Source organism: Rhipicephalus microplus, unplaced genomic scaffold (assembly GCF_043290135.1).
Source record: "Rhipicephalus microplus isolate Deutch F79 unplaced genomic scaffold, USDA_Rmic scaffold_20, whole genome shotgun sequence".
In the NCBI taxonomy this organism is placed as follows: Eukaryota; Metazoa; Arthropoda; class Arachnida; order Ixodida; family Ixodidae; genus Rhipicephalus; species Rhipicephalus microplus.
In genome coordinates, this window is record NW_027464593.1 from 6962748 (window position 1) to 6969635 (window position 6888).

General features: G+C 42.1%; 2 pseudogenes; both read right to left on the minus strand.

Moving 5' to 3' along the window:
* Positions 1-244: 244 nt before the first annotated feature.
* Positions 245-4239, minus strand: LOC142785290 (uncharacterized; annotated as a pseudogene).
* A 58-nt stretch (positions 4240-4297) lies between these two features.
* On the minus strand, positions 4298-5965 carry LOC142785291 (uncharacterized; annotated as a pseudogene).
* Between the last annotated feature and the right edge of the window lie 923 nt (positions 5966-6888).

The following is a 6888-nucleotide window of genomic DNA, read 5'->3' on the forward strand; positions in this document are numbered from 1 at the left end:
CATTTGTAACCTTTGTAATGGTTACAAAACTAAAGGTTATATCTTGTTTATATAGGTTGCACAATTTTCTTTCAAAATGTAACCTCTGCAAAGGTATACAGCAATCGAAAAGACATAGATTGCTTTCAGAACGTCCTTTATTAAAATGTTCTTCGTGCTTTCTCAAGGACTCAAAAGTAAACTATCATATATGCTGAAATGTGAGCTGTATGCAATATAATATCCAACCAGCAAAACGGCCCGCAAAACCAAGACGAACAAAAATATCAGTGGCGTACAAGGCTACACATTCTTCTTTCTCAAGAGCAAAAGAAGATTCTTCAGGCAGTTTGTGAGCAGTCCATGAGGCACGGGTGTGTCCGGCAAGGCAATCTTTTGCAGCAGGACAAGGTATGGTGAGAAAGCAGGCGGGTACTCAAGATTTTTGATGCAATATGTCAGCAGGCAAAAATGAGGGCCCGCTCTATATTTCTACTAGCCATCTGGATTATTTGCTCAGCGCTTCCAGCGTAAACGCGTGTGTGTTTAGGACACGTATACACATGGGGTGCAGGGATTTGCACGTCATCCGGTAGAGCCATCTGTGAAGTATCACAATAGCGCCATGAAAAAACAGCCAGGAAAATATTCTTTCTCAGAATACTCAAGTGAAATTCGTAAAAAAACAACAATTTAGAGCTTTCTTATATTACTGTGTTAATTAAAGCGAAATTCAAAATATGAGAAAGTGCTTGATGCTACATTATTTCATAAGTGTATGCATCTAGTAATAATTCCACAAACTTCGTTGATAAGCGTGTGCCTTGAATGGCCTTGAAAGTGCTTGACATTGTCGATGAATGTGCATTCACGTTGTTCTTTGCAAGAAAACGCTTCCGACACTGCTCTTAGCTTTCTCTCTAGGTCACCAAAGCTGCTTTTAAACCTAAGCTCGACTTCGATGCAAAGCTGGAGAAAAACAGTCAAGATGAAGCAAGAGTGATGATTAACATTAACGACAAAATAAAGCTTTCTTTCAGATATTCTTCATGATATGAGGACGTAAAGCAATACAATATTAATTTCGACCATTTAATAACTAATAATTTAAGGATAAGTGCACTGGTCCCCCTTAAGAATCGAGATTTGGAACAACAAAATGTCAGTTTTGGAGCAGTTTGGACCACTTAAATATGCATTTCGGAGCACTTAGCTACTACATGCACACTGCTTATGACTATTTCTATACTTAGATTTCCAACTATAGCTCTAAGTAGTACTGGCATGCTCCAGAGCGATACTCCTGTGCCTTTGTTATAAAAAAGATGGTAAATAATTTGTTTCTTCTCAGTTGAAATAATAACAACCAGCCTGTTCAGAGAGTCTGCACGTTTTTGGTGTTTGATTCAGGAGGGTGCCAAGACCTTGGTTTATACATCTCGTTTTGCTAAGATGCTAATGAATGCGTGATGTTCAGCTGTGATGAATATCAATGAGGCTCTCAGTTCTGCATTTTGCTGGAATTTTTTTGCATAGAGCATTTTCCTTTCCACTTTTCCTTCAGAATACGGAAGGGCTATTTCATGTTTACAGCATGTGGATTACCGCAAGATTAATATGCGCGACAGACAAAGGATTATGCACTATGACTGCGTTATGCTCGAGGCTACTTTTGTGCCAAAAATGACATGGATCATTCGCTCGACGACCTTGAGCGCGAGAGTATATGTCATCGCCGCACGCGACCTCTAGCACTGTGCGGGTGTTCACGTAGGATATTCCGACTATCGCATACTATATATACCATGGCCTCCGAGATTAGCCGATATCGCGGGTCGTGGTAGCGCGGCCACTCGCGGCCAGGCAAAACGGGGGCGGTGTGGCTCGCAATGATGCACCGAGAACGCTCTGCCTGAGCGCTTCAGCCGAAATGACCTCGCGCTTTCTCCTGCATATAAAGTAATGCATCGACGATGCACGGCCTCATAGGCTGCCATCACGTCGCCCTTTCCCTCTAGCATCACGATTCCAATGATTCGTCCGCTCACTATTTTAGTATTCGCGCACCCACAGCAAGACGTAGTCGTATACAGAACACATTGCTTCAAAATAGTGTGAGATTAGGCGCACTTGTGACACCAAATACAGCTTAGAATAACAAAAACCTCAGCTTAAACACATACGTTTCATGTAGATGAACACGTGCTGTCACGCATAAACCATTTTTATTGATCAAGTGAGCAATTATACTGCCTGTGCGGAATCAATGTACCCGTAAAACAAAACATTTAGTTAGAAGAGGTTGGCTTGTGCACGACTCGTGAGCTCCTTCCGAAGCTTTTTTTTTTTTTTTTGCTCCATGGTTCTGCACGGCGGAGCACACTACGGCAAGAATATTCACAGGCCGTGCGATTGCGGAACGTCTTAAGTAGCAAAGGAGAATTTCGATAACTGACAGCACAACTTACTCAGCCGCTTCTGATACCCGTGACGTCTGCAGATCACTAATATATTGACGCATCTGTTTCGCGCTGTCACTAATCTTGGTCATGACCTCCGAGATCAGGCTGCGCATGCCGTCTCGGAGGCAACGTTTCGGTGCATTTAGGCAATTAATCGCGCTCCTTTATCACGATGGTAGAGAAAATTTCGTTTGGCGCCATTCGACGCGAGAGTAAGATCGAAATTTAGAGAATTCACAGTTTTATATATCAGTGACCTGCTATTCCGTGCAGCAGTATATTAGAAAATGCCAGCATGCATTCTTTGTCATGCATTCTTTGAGACTCGGAAATAGACTTGCACTTATAATTTCTTCTAGTAAAAATACTGGGGCAATGGACCATCATGGCTTTTGCAGCGTTCTTCGTACGTCAATTTAAGGAGGGCCTGCATCCTTTCTGTGTCAAGCCTCACGGCACTCAAATGTGTCGCTTTTAAGGCCTGAAATACATTGAAAGAAAGCGACTACGAGTTACCAATGTTCAAATCTATGTAATCTAAATTGCACATGCAAACAAACCTGTAGCTTGGCAACAGCATTCTCCTTTGTGATCTCAGTGGTGGGTGAAAGAACAGTGACATGCGCTCTTTTCGATTTTCTGTGATTGCGCACCTTTCGAGCCATAGTCAACCCCTTGATGAATAGGCTCTGAAAGAAATTAAATATGCTTGTGACATCCAAATTAAAAACTGCTTTTTCTATCTGAAGTGGCACATATTTAAGTCATATGCACTCTAAAGACATTACTTAGAACAGCTAGCACCACAAAATTCGCTGCATTAGTTTTTTGAGGAAGTAAAAATGAAACAGAGCACACTTGTAAACCTTTGAATGCCGATGAAAAACAAGGTGTGCTCTGAGATGAACCAGTGAAGCGAACAGAACTGCCTACAACGATTCGAATAAAAAATATACTCTCATTTGAAAAGAGCATCAGCTTGTTATACACAGCGCTTTTCAGAGTACTTACAGAAACATGGGTCCTCGAAGCCAAAAGGTGCTCTTCAGGCTCATCCCACAACATCATTGGGTATTTCGCGGCGAGTGCTTCACCAAAAACTTTGTACATTGAGCGACGCTCCCCTTTGATTCCAGTGGTAATGAGATTATTCTCACTGAAAGAAAAAAAAAACGCAGATCCTTCTATCCCTCGTCACAGAAAGATAATGCACAATATCAGCAAGGGCCACTGATACAACATAGTAGCACTTGTGACTTAATTTAAGGTTTAATCGCATGCTGGCGCTATGATGTACATTTTTCCACATTCGAGAATACTTGTGATATCTGAAAAACACAGCGCGAGCACCTGCCCATGCACTGTTAGAAGCTCCATCTTGCATTATCTAAACCAGTGGCTCATGCAATCTTTCTGAATGGCTACAGAGCCATTCAGAAATGCGTAACCAGTAACTTTGTAACCAAGGTTGTAACTAACCACATGATTTAAGCTGCGTGTTGTGGTGTATCTTTGCATCTAAGATTAGAATCTGTGAACTCAATTTAAAACAGCAAAATCGAACAGCATGGTTCAACAGCGAAGAAAAAAACTTACTCCAGAAACAAGGTCAAATCTGCGCGTAGCTGCCGGGAAAGTTTTTTTTTTTTTTTGCAGCCTTTGTGAAACTGCTTTTTCTTGCAGGACAGGCTGAACGCTGTCAGAGAATTCTGACATATTGTGAAGGAGCCAGTTATGAAATTCCTAAGCAGAAAGAAAACAAGCTTTATTAACAAGGGATCTCTCACACCAAGTACATCCTGCATTTTATTCGCATGAAGCAACGATAGGAATAAAATGCGCCAAAATCAAAGGCATTACAAGAAAGGTGACTCATGGATACATTTTGTGACAGCATAAACGACATAATTTCTGGCGTAAGTATAAAGTGTCGAAAGATACAAAAGCAGTTCAGGTTTAATCACAACACCGTGCGGTGTCTTCAGCAGCACAAATGCATTCAGCCGTTTTGAATAGCTCACTTTGGCTAAGACCTGAAGAGAGATGAAAGTCTTGCCTAACCAAGGTACAATTGTTTATATTTCGCCAAACATCGGGACCTCATTTTGTTGAAATACAACCACATCAGAAACGGAGATTTTGACACCAGAGGCAAAGGCAGAGTGCATGGACATAGCTGTCAGGCCAACAGCACAAGGGTCCAGTCCAAATGGCAAAAAGCCGACGTCAAGCACAGTGGTGCACCTACATTTGTTGCAGAGACACTTTCCGTAGCCACCAGTTTGGGCTGACGAGGCCCCTCCTACAAGTCATTGGACATTCTCATCTGATAATAATTGGCAACAGATAATGCAATGTTTTTGAAATTCCAGAAATTTTTGATTTTGGAAGAGCATTTTTAGTGTCAAATCGCATGGTCCAATGGTGGTGGGAAGGACCAAATCTCCATATTTGAGAAACCATATGCACCAGCTTGTGCAGTTACGATCAGAACCATATAGTTCACGAAAAGCTTGTTATGGCGCGCTACCATGCATTCAATGTCCCTCAGTGTATCTAAGGAGATAACAGGAGAAATGAATGATTGTGTGATGACGCACAGCAGCCGAAAACATTCGCAATTAGGATCTTGTGCAGCCTCTTCAGGCATATATCGATCGGTAATGATGAGAAAATGCAGAATTAGTATTAAACTGGAGCTTGCCGAACATTGAAAGCTGAAGTCTGATTCCAAGCTCCGGGGGTAGTCACTTTTACTAACATGTCTATTAAAGCAGAACTGTGACAAGGCAGCATTCAGTTCGCTGAAACTCATCCACATTGCCTCCCTGACAACAAACTTACTGAACAATGCCACCTCCAGAGGAACGACCCCCTCTAACAGAATGTGCATTAGGTCATATAGCAAGTCTGTGAGGAATGAGAAATTAGCGATTTCCGGAAGGACAGATCTTGACTTAATTCCGCACTGTGCTGACAATTCAGTACGGTCCTTTTTTGAAGCTGCTGCCTCAAGCGCTAGCAAATCCTCTTGGCACTGGGACTCTGTACGTAGTGGGCATTGCATTTCATAATGAAAGCTATGAAAATCAGTTGTAGAAGCTTTGCAGGTCCGGCACGCCAAACGGAGATTCTTACTGAAGCTTTCTTTGAAGCCTGCTATAATGTGGCTTGCCAAGGAGTTCATAACATAGGCGAGCAAAAAACCAAAAAAAAAGATTTCTTTACCACAGGCAGTTTTAGTGAACAGCCACTTTGGAGTCAACTTAACGTGGAAACAAAGTCTTGAAGGAGTAAATGCTTTGCTTCTTGTGATTTAAGCGCACTTGCTTTTCCCACTCCAAGTATAAATAGGCTGGCTACTTCAGATCTTTCTGACGGCGGAATGTTAACAAAAGAGACAGAAAACACAGCTTGCCTCTACAGCCTCTTTTTATTCCTAGAAGATTGGTCAATTCAATATTATCGCTGTACAAAAGCATCACAATAGTGTTCATCTGATGAAAACGTGCAATTGGGTGCATTTTAAAACGTGTTCCGTCAGTGAAATCTCTTAGCAACGCATCATTTGACGTCTCCAATGCACACTGAAAGATGCGCGCATAGCTCGGGTGATGTAGCAAGTTCTCAATCAGTCTCTTAAGTGACATAAAATAGCCTTTCACCCCATGCCGAAGTTTCACTTCCTCTGCGGGAACATAAATTCCTTGAGAATCATATAGTGCTTTTCTTGATCTGTCAATTTCAACTGCAGACACATTAACGGATGTTCCAGCAGTCGATAAAATATCTTTTACCCCCGCAACAACTGCATCGACTCCCCCTATCGGACATCGATAGTGCGACTCAAGCTGTCTCGCCAGACATGAGACGTTTGTGAGGATATCTGTACTAGAAAAATCGTCTACCGCATTGTGCACATCATTCTCGGCATAGCCTGATGCTACATCGAACGAGGCACTGCATACAATTTCGGCCATATAAACAAATGTCTGCGTCTTAGCCGGGGACACGCTCGGTTGATTTTTAAGACTACTGCGTATGCCACAGTCGTTGATTTTAGATAATGCGCATCCGCTGTCCGTATGCAGTTTGTACTGCGCCATGTTCAAGAATCTCTTTCTGCACCTTTTGCATATCAAATAAACCTTGCTCAGGTGCAGTTCCCGTACATGTCTCTCAAAGGTGTAAAAATATCTGGTGGTAAATGTACCCGCTGAACTTGTGTGTTTGCCGACCTTGCCGGCTTTTGAAGACCAACGTGCTTCACTGACGCTTTCCAACGGTGCTGAGGTAGAAGGAATTTCTTGCGACACCCCTGAAAACACCGACGACACTAATTGTACACACGTGCAGCAAAATTCCTCTTTCTCTATCTTCATGTACACACACACACACATACACACACACACACACACATATATATATATATATATATATATATATA